Source organism: Akebia trifoliata, chromosome 10, assembly GCF_017979445.1.
Source record: "Akebia trifoliata isolate Shusen 1 chromosome 10, ASM1797944v1, whole genome shotgun sequence".
In the NCBI taxonomy this organism is placed as follows: Eukaryota; Viridiplantae; Streptophyta; class Magnoliopsida; order Ranunculales; family Lardizabalaceae; genus Akebia; species Akebia trifoliata.
The window spans coordinates 18510046-18521099 of NC_141384.1; the positions used below are offsets into that span (position 1 = coordinate 18510046).

General features: G+C 38.8%; 1 pseudogene; it reads left to right on the top strand.

The window, feature by feature from the left end:
- Positions 1 to 3182: 3182 nt before the first annotated feature.
- Positions 3183 to 8880, top strand: LOC147393215 (putative sugar phosphate/phosphate translocator At1g06470 pseudogene; annotated as a pseudogene).
- Positions 8881 to 11054: the final 2174 nt, after the last annotated feature.

Here is an 11054-nt window from a genome sequence, read left to right on the forward strand (position 1 = left end):
CATCCCACCACCACTACATCCAAATCGTCACCTTTCATCCTCAATATGAAACTCGATCCACCCCCCATAACCATACGCTCGTCTAAACCATTCCCCTGTAGCTCTGACCAGGCAGTTCCTTGGAGCTATGAGACCATTATCACTATAACCACCGGGATTGAAACCATGAAGGAAGCAACGGTGGCTGACATCGACAGTATAACAAGGGCAGGGAAGTGCTAGAAATCGTCAGAAAATGAGGTGAACATCAGAGAAGAAACAAAAGAGACAGTAAAAGAGGTGACAGACGAAGAGAAAAGAAAAGTAAAGGGAAAGGATAAGCTGTATAAAGATGATAAGACGGAAGAGAAGGCGAAAATAATAGACAAAGAGGTTGCAGACTTCATTAAGCTCGTTCGAAAGAGTGAGCATAATATTGTGGACCAGCTAAATAAACAGTCAACTCAAATCAGTATTTTGGGGCTAATGCAAAAATTGGAAGAGCATCAAGAGGCATTACTGAGAGTTCTGGGGAAATCGCATGTACCTGCAACCACCTCGCCAGCGCAGTTGGAGCAAACGGTCTGCCAGATCATAGCCCCCAATCCTATTATTTTCACAGAGAATGAATTTATGCCTGAAGGAAGGGCACGTCGAGCCACTAAATATTACAGTCATATGCAAGGGCATGATGGTTGCCAGGGTGCTAATTGATAATGGCTCAGTGCTTAACGTTTATCTGCTTGAGACCTTCCGGAAACTCAACGCCGACTGGTCACACGTTAAGCCAAACAACAAGGTTGTCCGAGACTTCGACAGCTCAAGAAGAGATTCGCTAGACGAAGTGGACCTACTGATCACAATAGGTCCTTGCACATTCGAGGTAACATTCGAAGTCATGGAAATACCAACGACCTTCAACCTGCTGCTGGGCAGACCATGGATCCATATAGCAGGGGCTGTACCGTCTTCATTGCACTAGAGAGTCAAAATCATTATGGAGCAAAGGATAATATCTGTGCTGGTAGAAAATCTTATCCTAGCTGGCAGAGCTCCGGACGTGCCATTTATTGATATAGATATGACAAAGGACAAGGCACTCTACCATTCATACAAATTCGCTGCTGTCAATCACATCGAGAAGGGGAAAGAGAAGGTAAGGGCAAAGCTATCAAGAACAAATCTGATGATTGGTCGAGTTATGAAAAGGACAGGTTATCGACCCAAGCAAGGGTTGGGACCGGAAGGAAGAGGAAGAGCTACACCGATCGAAGCAAGAAAGCATACTCCTTATTTTGGTTTAGGGTTTAGGCCCACAAAAAGGGATGTTACAGAAATGAATGAAAAGAAGAAGGAGCTTCGACTAGCAAGAAGGCAAAACTGTGAACCAAATGTCTGGAATCTAGGCAGAGTTCCATATATCAACATCAGCTTCCCAAAATCACATACTAGACCCGACAGCTTATCGGAATCACTGCCAATGAAACCAACCAAAAGGCCAAAAGTGGTAAAATCCAAACCTGTGCACATTTAAGAAGACCCAGTCGTCGAGTCCCAATCATCCTTCGTAGAAGGCATTGATGTTCTATTCAATGGGGATTCCGATGAAAGTCCATCAAAGACCGCTCTAGAAATCACTACAAGCCACGAGAAAGAATCACCCTTCTCCACGGGCATTGACTGGGCATCAGTCATTATCCCACCAAGCTTGGGAGGGACTATGCCCCAATCGGATAACAAACCATCGGAGATCATGGTCATCTCAGACCATCAACCAAATCATCCAACGAATCACTTGCTCATATCATCCGCCCCCTCAAAGAAGGGGAGACATTGCACAACTGGGAGGAATTCCCATTGACCCTTGAGGCTACCATAGCCTCCAAAAAAAAACCCGGTTAGGCGATATCAATTTGCCCGAGGATCATAACGAGCTCTCGTCCTCGGGTAAACACTGTTTTGAGGGCTCCTTATCTTTATTAACAAATTTGCATGATTGTTCTTCTTATTTCAAGTATCCAGAAAATCACAAAAAAACAAATATTTCTCAAAAAGTAAAAAAATCAAAAATTTCTCAAAAATCAAAAAGCTTTCAAAATTACAAAAAAATAAATATTTTTAAAAAATAACAAAAAAAGGAATTTTCAAGGGATTTGTCTATATCAAATGAGTACCTAGATAAAATAGAACTTGAAAGGGATGAGTATGATTTCGATCTTGAACTCGACTTCGACCTCATGGGGATAGAAGAAAAGTCTGAGGACGAAATGGAGTACCCGCTCAAAGAAATCAAAGATTTGGTAGAACATTACGAGAGAGGTGTTCAGCCAAACATCGAGGATACAGACTCAATCAATCTTGGTACCAAAGAGGACCCACGAATTGTCAAGATCAGAGCCTTGTTAACGTAGCAACAGAAAGAAGAAATGCTCGGACTATTACGAAAGTATCAGGACGTCTTCGCATGGTCATATAGAGATATACCGGGGTTAGGTACAGATCTCGTTGTTCACAAGCTACCAATCGCCACCGGAAGCAAGCCAATCAAACAGAAACTGAGAAAGCTAAAACCAGAATGGACCTAAAGTCAAAGATGAGGTCATGAAGCAGTTCGAAGCAGGGTTTCTTACAGTTTCTACATACCCCGAATGGCTAGCTAACGTTGTACCAATACCTAAGAAAGATGGAAAAGTACGCATGTGTGTTGACTATCGAGACTTGAACAAAGCCAGTCCTAAAGATGATTTTCCACTTCCACACATCGACACTCTAGTCGATAGTACAGCAGGGCACGACATGTTCTCATTCATGGATGGCTTCTTAGGCTATAATCAGATAAAAATGACGGAAAAAGACCAAGAAAAGACTGCATTCATCACACCATGGGGTACTTTCCACTACAAAGTCATGCCATTTGGACTGAAGAATGCAGGGGCGACTTACCAACGGGAATGACCGCCTTATTCCACAATATGATCCACAAAGAAATGGAGGTCTACGTAGACGACATGATCGCTAAATCCAGTGTAGAAGAAGATCATCTGGTAAATCTCAAGAAGTTGTTCGATAGGCTCAAGAAGTATAGTTTAAGGCTCAATCCGATCAAATACGTATTCGGGGTAACGTCAGGCAAGCTACTGGGTTTTATAGTCAACAGAAGAGGTATCGAGATAGATCCGGCAAAGACTACATATATCCTTGAGATGAAAGTACCTGTCACAGAAAAAGACGTTCGGGGCTTTTTGGGGAGAATACAATACATCAGTCGATTTATAGCTCAACTAACGCCTATCTGTGAGCCAGTCTTCAAGCTAATGAGGAAAGATACACCGAAGAAATGGAACAAAGATTTTCAGGAAGCATTCGATAAGATCAAGTAATATCTGCTCAATCCACCAGTCTTAGTCCCTCCTACGCCAGGGCGACCTCTGCTGATGTATATCTCAGTACAAGAAACGTCGATGGGATGTGTGTTAGGGCAACATAATGAATCAGGACAGAAGGAACAGGCCATCTACTATCTCAGCAAAAAAATTACCGATTACGAAGTGAAATATTCAACGCTTGAGAAGACTTGCTGTGCATTAGTCTGGGCATCTCAATGATTGCGTCATTATTTGCTCAGCTACTCGACTATGCTTATCGTTAGGATGGATCCCCTGAAGTACCTATTCGAAAAATTAGCGCTAACGGGCCGCACAGCAAAATGGCAGTTATTATTATCTGAGTTTGACATCACTTATGTCACTCAAAAAGCCATCAAAGGCAAGCCATCGCGGATCACCTCGCCGAGCACCCATTGCCTGACTACGTGCCGTTAAAGAAAAACTTCTCGGATGAAGCTATATTATTTACTGAGATTGAAAACGATGATGATGACGAAGAACTAGGCTGGAAGATGTACTTCGACGGAACAGTCAATCAGAAAGAAAATAGATTAGGGATAGTCTTGATTAAACCAGATGGGTCTCATGTACTGATAGCAATCAGGTTGAAGTTCCAATGCTCTAACAACGAGGCTGAATACGAAGCATGCATAGCAGGGTTAAAAGCAGCACTAGATCTCGAGGTAGATGAGATTGATGTTTTCGAGATTCAAGCCTAGTAGTCTATCAGACGACTGGAGAATGGAAGACTCGGGAACAGAGACTGGTCCCTTACCACGAGTATCTAGAGGAACTAAGCTCACACTTCGACCGAATCTCATTCACATACATGCCAAGAGTTAAGAACTAGTTCGTCGATGCATTGGCTACACTCGCTTCCATGATTAGTATTTCAGAAGATCTGGTCATCGACCCAATTGAGATTGGAATTCAAGACGAGCCAGCCTATTGTCTACCCGTCAAAGTCGAAGAATCTGAAGAAAAACCATGGTACTCGGACATCAAGGCATATCTTGAAGATCGAACCCTCCCATCAGATGAACGTCTAATGACCGAAGGACTATTCAGAAACTGGCAGGGCAATTCTTTTTAAGCAACAGTATTCTGTATAAGAAGTCACAGCACGAGGTCTTGCTCCGATACGTGGCAGAAACAGAAGTGAAACGACTAATCGAAACCGTACATGGTGGAGTCTGTGGACCTCACATGAATGCTCACATGCTAGCAAAGAAGATTATGCGGATGGGATATTACTGGACAACAATGAAAAGCGACTGCTATCAACATGTTCGCAAATGCCATCTATGCCAGATCTACGCCAACAAGATCAATACTCCGCCTTCAGAGCTACATAATATGACCACTCCTTGGCCCTTCTCACTCTGGGGAATGGACGTCATTGGGCCAATCTCACTTAAAGCAGCAAATGGGCATCGTTTCATTCTAGTGACTATCGACTACTTCACCAAGTGGGTAGAATCTGCTTCATACGCCAATGTCTGTAGACACCCCATTTTTGCATCCGCCTGATTAATCAAGTCGTCGACCCGATCACAAAGGTTCCCAATGATGGATGTCTATTCTAATGCTTTATTTTGTTACCAGATATGTTTCAGAAATTCGGATGAGGTATCTCGACCTGACAAAACTTAGAAATCACGCTACGCTAGGAAATTACGACCCCAGAAACATAGAAATCATCATCTTGCAAACCAAAAAGAAGTATCACAATAAAAACCACTACATTACAAAAATACCCCTAACATCAAAACAACCCTAGAGCCTGCATTACGCTTAGGAAAACCCACTCAAACACATAAAACAACAAATTGAAACCAAGTAAGCCATTTCGCCAATTTTCACAAAATTTGACAAAATTACGAAAATATCCCTCATAAAGTTCACGACCATTTCATACAAAAAACTTCATAAATGACAAAAACCAACATTCCCATTGAATTCCTTACAAAAAACCGATTCCAAAACATCCTGGAACATTGAAAAACGACTTAAAACGTAAAAAATCCTCTCCGAGGGCAAAATGGTAATTTCACAATTTTAATAATTAAAAATTCGAAATTAATAAATAAATCATTAAATAATGTAAAGTGAAATATTAATAAAATTAATTATAAAATTTAAACCAAAAAATTGATCAATCAGACTTTCAAGAAAAATTGTTGATGGTTCGCAAGATATTTCTTTAAGGACCCCTCCATTTGGGGGTCCAAAGAATCAAAGATATAATAGAGGGGGTTCTCCAAAAATTTAAAGTCAATCAAGCAAGACTAAAGTCAAGATATTAAAGTCAATCAAATAAGACTAAAGTCAAAATTAAAGTCAATTAAGTAAGACTAGAGTCAAGTATTACAGTCAATCTCATAAGACTAAAGTCAAAACCTTAAATCAAAACCCTAATCTAAACTAATCGAGTCAATCTCATAAGACTAAGGTCAAAACCCTAAATCAAAACCCTAATCTAAACTAATCAAGTCAATCTCATAAGACTAAAGTCAAAACCCTAAATTAAAACCCTAAAGACTAAGTTAAAACCCTAATTGAAACCCTAATCAAATCCTAATGCTTCTAAAAACTTTATAAATAGGAGCCTCCACACCTTATTTTCGTATCAAAGAAAAAACCCTAGAAAAAGTAGGTGAAGAAACCTCCACAACCTCCCCAAAACCCTAATTTTGGAGCCCCAACTCCTTCCCTAACACCCCTACTCCGATTTTAGCCTAAAAAACACCCAAAAACCTCTCAAAAACATCCCAAAAATCCACAACAAATTCGAAGCACCCAGATCCAAGAAAGAGATACCTTACCTCGGAGATTAGAAATCAGATCCGGAGATAGAACGAAGTGAGGAATACGGTACAAGGAGCCGTTTTCACCAGATCTGAGGGAATATCACTTTTGCAGATCGAAGGTAAGATTTTTCATTATTTTTTAATCTAGGTTTGTCATTAGCGATGTAGATTTATTTGGGATAAGTAGAGACCGGCAATGGCCGGGCGGGGTTGGTGCCTAACACCTTCCAACCCCGTAACATGATCCCCGGATTCAGATTTTCTATAGTAGATTAGTTCATTATCCGTTTTAGAGTCAGTTTGGTTCCTAGACCATAATAACTAGGTGGCGACTCCCAAACCTCAAGGGTCAAAAGCAGATCTGCGCACCCCGCGGATCGAGGGCGCTTTCAGTGGCGACTCCATTGGGGATCTTGAGGATCAAACTTGAAAAGCCCCAAGTATGGGATACGTCGGTAGTAGGACCTTTTTATTTGATTTTTAGTTAGTTGATTATTTGTTAATGTGTTTTATTTATTTATGTTTTTCTTTATTCTTTTGGCTTAATTATAAATCAAGTGATTCAATTTTAAATATCCTAATCTGGTATATCATTTTTTTATGGTTCAATCGAAAGTCATTCGGAATGATCCTAAATAATGCGAGATTTCAAAGGAATAGTTTTATTGAGGATGAGATAATGGTTTTTGGACCATGATTTTTTTTACACATGTAATTATATTTCGATTAAAAATAATTGTTGTTTGGAACGTTAACGTTTTTTTTATTTGATGGCCGATGTGCGATGTATTCCTCAACAACATTTTTATTTTTTATTTAATTTTTGGTTTTTAATTTTAATTTTTCAAAAAAAACAAAAACAAAAAAAATGACTTTTTTATGGTTAGGCGTGCTGCCCTATGAACAGCAAGGAAGAAAATAGGAAGAAAATAAAAAAAAATTCTGTCAACAGCACAAGGTGCTGAAGTTTTCGGGGTGCCCCGAGTAATTTTTTATTTTAATTTTTTCACACCCATTAACAGCAACGATGTGCTTTTGTGGGTGGTGTGTAACAAGTAAAATCTATTTTTTACTCCCCCCACATCATCTTCTCAAGAGGTTCTATCGTCTTCCTTCAACAGAGACCGATTCAGCCTCTCTGTTGATCAGTTGGAAATCAGTCCAAACTGATTTGAAATCTTTCGTTTTCTCATTATTTAAATCATCCTCTCCTTTTGAAATCGAATTTAACTCAAATGATTTTCGATTTCACTTCTCGCTGTCGAAGGAAATGTTGAGTTTAACCAGCTCAAATCGTTAAAAGTTTGAGCTTTGGGAGGCAAGATCGAATCCAAATCCATGTTGATCTCTTCCTTCTTCCTCACGTCCTTGCTGAACCCACATCCATTACAGAACCTACAACACAGCACCCTTGCTGCCAGCTCCTTCACGTCACTCCATTGCAGCTCCTGTTGCACTCAGTTTTCTCTGCCTTCATCGTCCTCACATCGTAGATCTTCTCTTCATCTCTATTAATAGCCATTTCAACACCCCTGCTTTCTCTCTCATGTCTCCTCTTTCCCACGTCCACAACACAGCTACGTCCTCCCTTGTTTTCATTTCTGTTACATTTGCCGCTATGAAGAAATCTGCCGCTCATATATTTCTATTTGTATTTGCTTTTGCATTCAAATTGGAGAATCCAAGCATTAAACTTATGGGAATCATATTCATCATCACTGCTGGAATTTTATTAACTGTTGCAAAAGAAACAGAATTTGCATTTTGAGGTTTCATTTTTGTTATGTTCGCTGCTGTTATGTCTGGGTTTCACTGGTGCATGACTCAGATTCTTTTAAAGAAAGAAGAATACGGTTTAAAGAATCCCCTTACTTTGATGAGTTATGTGACTCTAGTGATGGCAGTGGCCACTGCTCTACTCTTTCTTCCTGTGGATCCGTGGAATGAATTCAGAAAGAATGATTATTTTAATAATTCATGGCATGTCCTTCGAGGTTCCTTGTTAATGTTTATTGGTGGAACCCTAGCCTTTTTTATGGTTTTAATTTAGTACATTCTTGTCAAAGCGACCAGTACGGTAACAGTAACAATTGCAGGAGTAGTCAAAGGGGCTGTTACCATTTCGGTTGTAGTCTTCTATTTCCATGATCAATTTACCTGGCTGAAAGGGATTGGACTTGTCATAATCATGTTTGGTGTCAGTTTATTCAACTGGTACAAATACCAAAAGCTACATCCCAAGCAAGTGAAAATGAAAAAATAGTGTCATCAACTTCCAATATAGTCACAAAATATGTTATCCTCGAGGAGATGGATGATCAAGATCTGGATGCTTGACAATTTTTGTGGTTACATCGACCGAAATTTTGTTAGCTTTTTATGTGGCATTATCGTTGACACTCAACTTCAAGTTTTTTACCTCATATACGGTTTCACAATGAGATTTCTACGGAGGAATCGGAAAGATTTTAAGAGTCAAGGGAGCCAAATTCAATTACTCAAGGATATCCATTAACAAGATCAGTAGAGAACCCATTTGGTATGGAAAGTTTTCTGAAGGCTTCAGTTGATTTAGTAGCATTTATATGCAAATTGATTATAGGCTTTTGGATATATATGGTTCATCTATTCCACATTTTCATCAAAGGTTAGTTGAAAGCTATAACGGTTTGAATAATATATTTCGTTGAATATAGATTTTCTCTTCTCCGAGTACTTAAAATCAATATTCAAAAAAAAAAAAAAAAAAAATTCAATTTGTTTAGTAATAGTTGATAATAGGTTTCTTTAGTTTTTTTTACTTTTATAATTTTTTTTTTCTTCAAAAAAAAAAAAAAAAAAAAAAAAAGAGAAAGGTCAACAAATTATGTGAAATTGTTAAAGCAAAGCATTGACTCAATTGAATCCATAGTGCATTCATAGAATTTCTCCATATTTTCATGTGATAATTTTTCAAGTAAAATTTTACCATATCACATTTTTGTCGATATTTGGAAGTTGGGTCATGCTGTTCAACTCAATTGAACTATTCTACTCTCATTTGACATGACACATTTTCTTAATGCATCATTTACCATGATATATGCATATTTGATCATGATCAGTTCTTCCTTTGTCGTTTGATGCTATTGATTTAATGTGTTATGCTTGCTCTTGTCATATGCATTTATTCAATCTTTGATAATTTGATTGGTATGAACCATTGATTTTTGGATACTTGATGTCATTGATGCTTGAATATATGTTGTGCTTTGATCAAAGCTTATGGGCCCATTTGTTTGAAAAAGGCCCCGGGCACACCCCACCTTGTTTTGCACACACCACATGCACGTTTACTGTTTTGAGCACTTACACGTCCCACATAGCCAACGTGGCACTAGTGCGTGGCCCGATCTCTTCGGAGATGCGACGTCATTCATGAAAACCACAACTCCAGTCACGTACCTTAGGGTATATCGAACTGGGGCATCAATACCGTCTGATCAGGTGATTCTGAGAAATATATTGATGCACCTAGGCTGGAGCGACCTGAGCCTTTGACCTATTGTAAGCCACACAGTCACATGTCCCGATTGCCAACGTAGTACTAATACGTGGTCGGTCCCCTCGTGGGATGCCAAACCATTTATGAAAGCTACAACTCTTGACTCGTACCCATAGGTATAAAAGATAATCTAAGTATATCAATTGCACTTCTTGGTCAAAACCGGTGCCTAAACAAGATCTTGCCCCGCTGTACCCTATTGTACGAGGGGGATAGACTACGTCTATTCTAGACGAGAGGTATTTAAGTGGGCCCTTGCTCAGCATTGTGCGCCACCTCTCAATTGGAGATCAAACTGGTTATTTTTGACTTCAGAGAAGTAAGTTGAGGTTTTAGATTATCACCTATACGGTATATCAAACCAAGTCACTACGTATCGAAAGGTATATAGGTGTGCTTGGGCAAGGGTGGCCAGATAAAAATGCATTGCACGTAGTAAGCTTAGAGTCTAGAAACCTTTCCTGTAGGTCACGACTCGAACTTATTGTGGGTGTTCCCGGGTTGTTCAGTGAATGGAATCTTATGAGACCTTGTGATTGTTGCGAATGATGTGGATGATGAGGTTAGAGTGAATGATTGTTCTTAAGGATCAAAAATGGTGTTTTTGAAAATTAAAGTGGGTGCACCGATCCAATAAAGAATCCATGCTTTTACAATAATGACCCAGTCCATCCCGATCCAATAATCATGGTGGACCGAGCCATTTAAATCAAAATGGAAATTGAATTCTCAAAGAAAAATAGTCTATAGAAAGAAAATATTTTCCAGAGAAGAATGTTTTCCAAAAGAAGTGTTCTTTGAAAAAATATTTTCCAAGAAAAAACATTTTCCAAAAGAAAAGAAAATGAAGGAAAAATGATTTACAAAAGATCTATTTTTGAATGGAAAATTTTTGAAATATGTTTTCTACCAAAAATTTATTTTTTGCATGGACCTTATCATGATTGCAAAAAATAATCAGAATTGTGAAAATTGTTATTCAATAAAAACATTATTTTCAAGAGTGCAATAAAATTATTTTCCTTCTAAATAATCATTGAATGGATGAATTGTTTAATGGATTGGTGCACAAAATTCAATAAAATCTCAGGGTTCATTTAAAATGTTATCAAGGGGGTGACACTGAGTTAAATTCACCTTCAAAGAGGTTTTAAGGGTTATCATTGTATGTAAGCTCAATCGTCCATCGTCTAGCTAGGGTTGTAAATCCGGTCAGTTAGAGTAAACGTCAATATCAAGTCAACAGTCAGAAATGACTTCAAAATTTCTCAACATCATCCAGTTGTTCTTTGAAGATCATAGTGTTTCAATCCTATCGGTTGTAAGCAATATCTC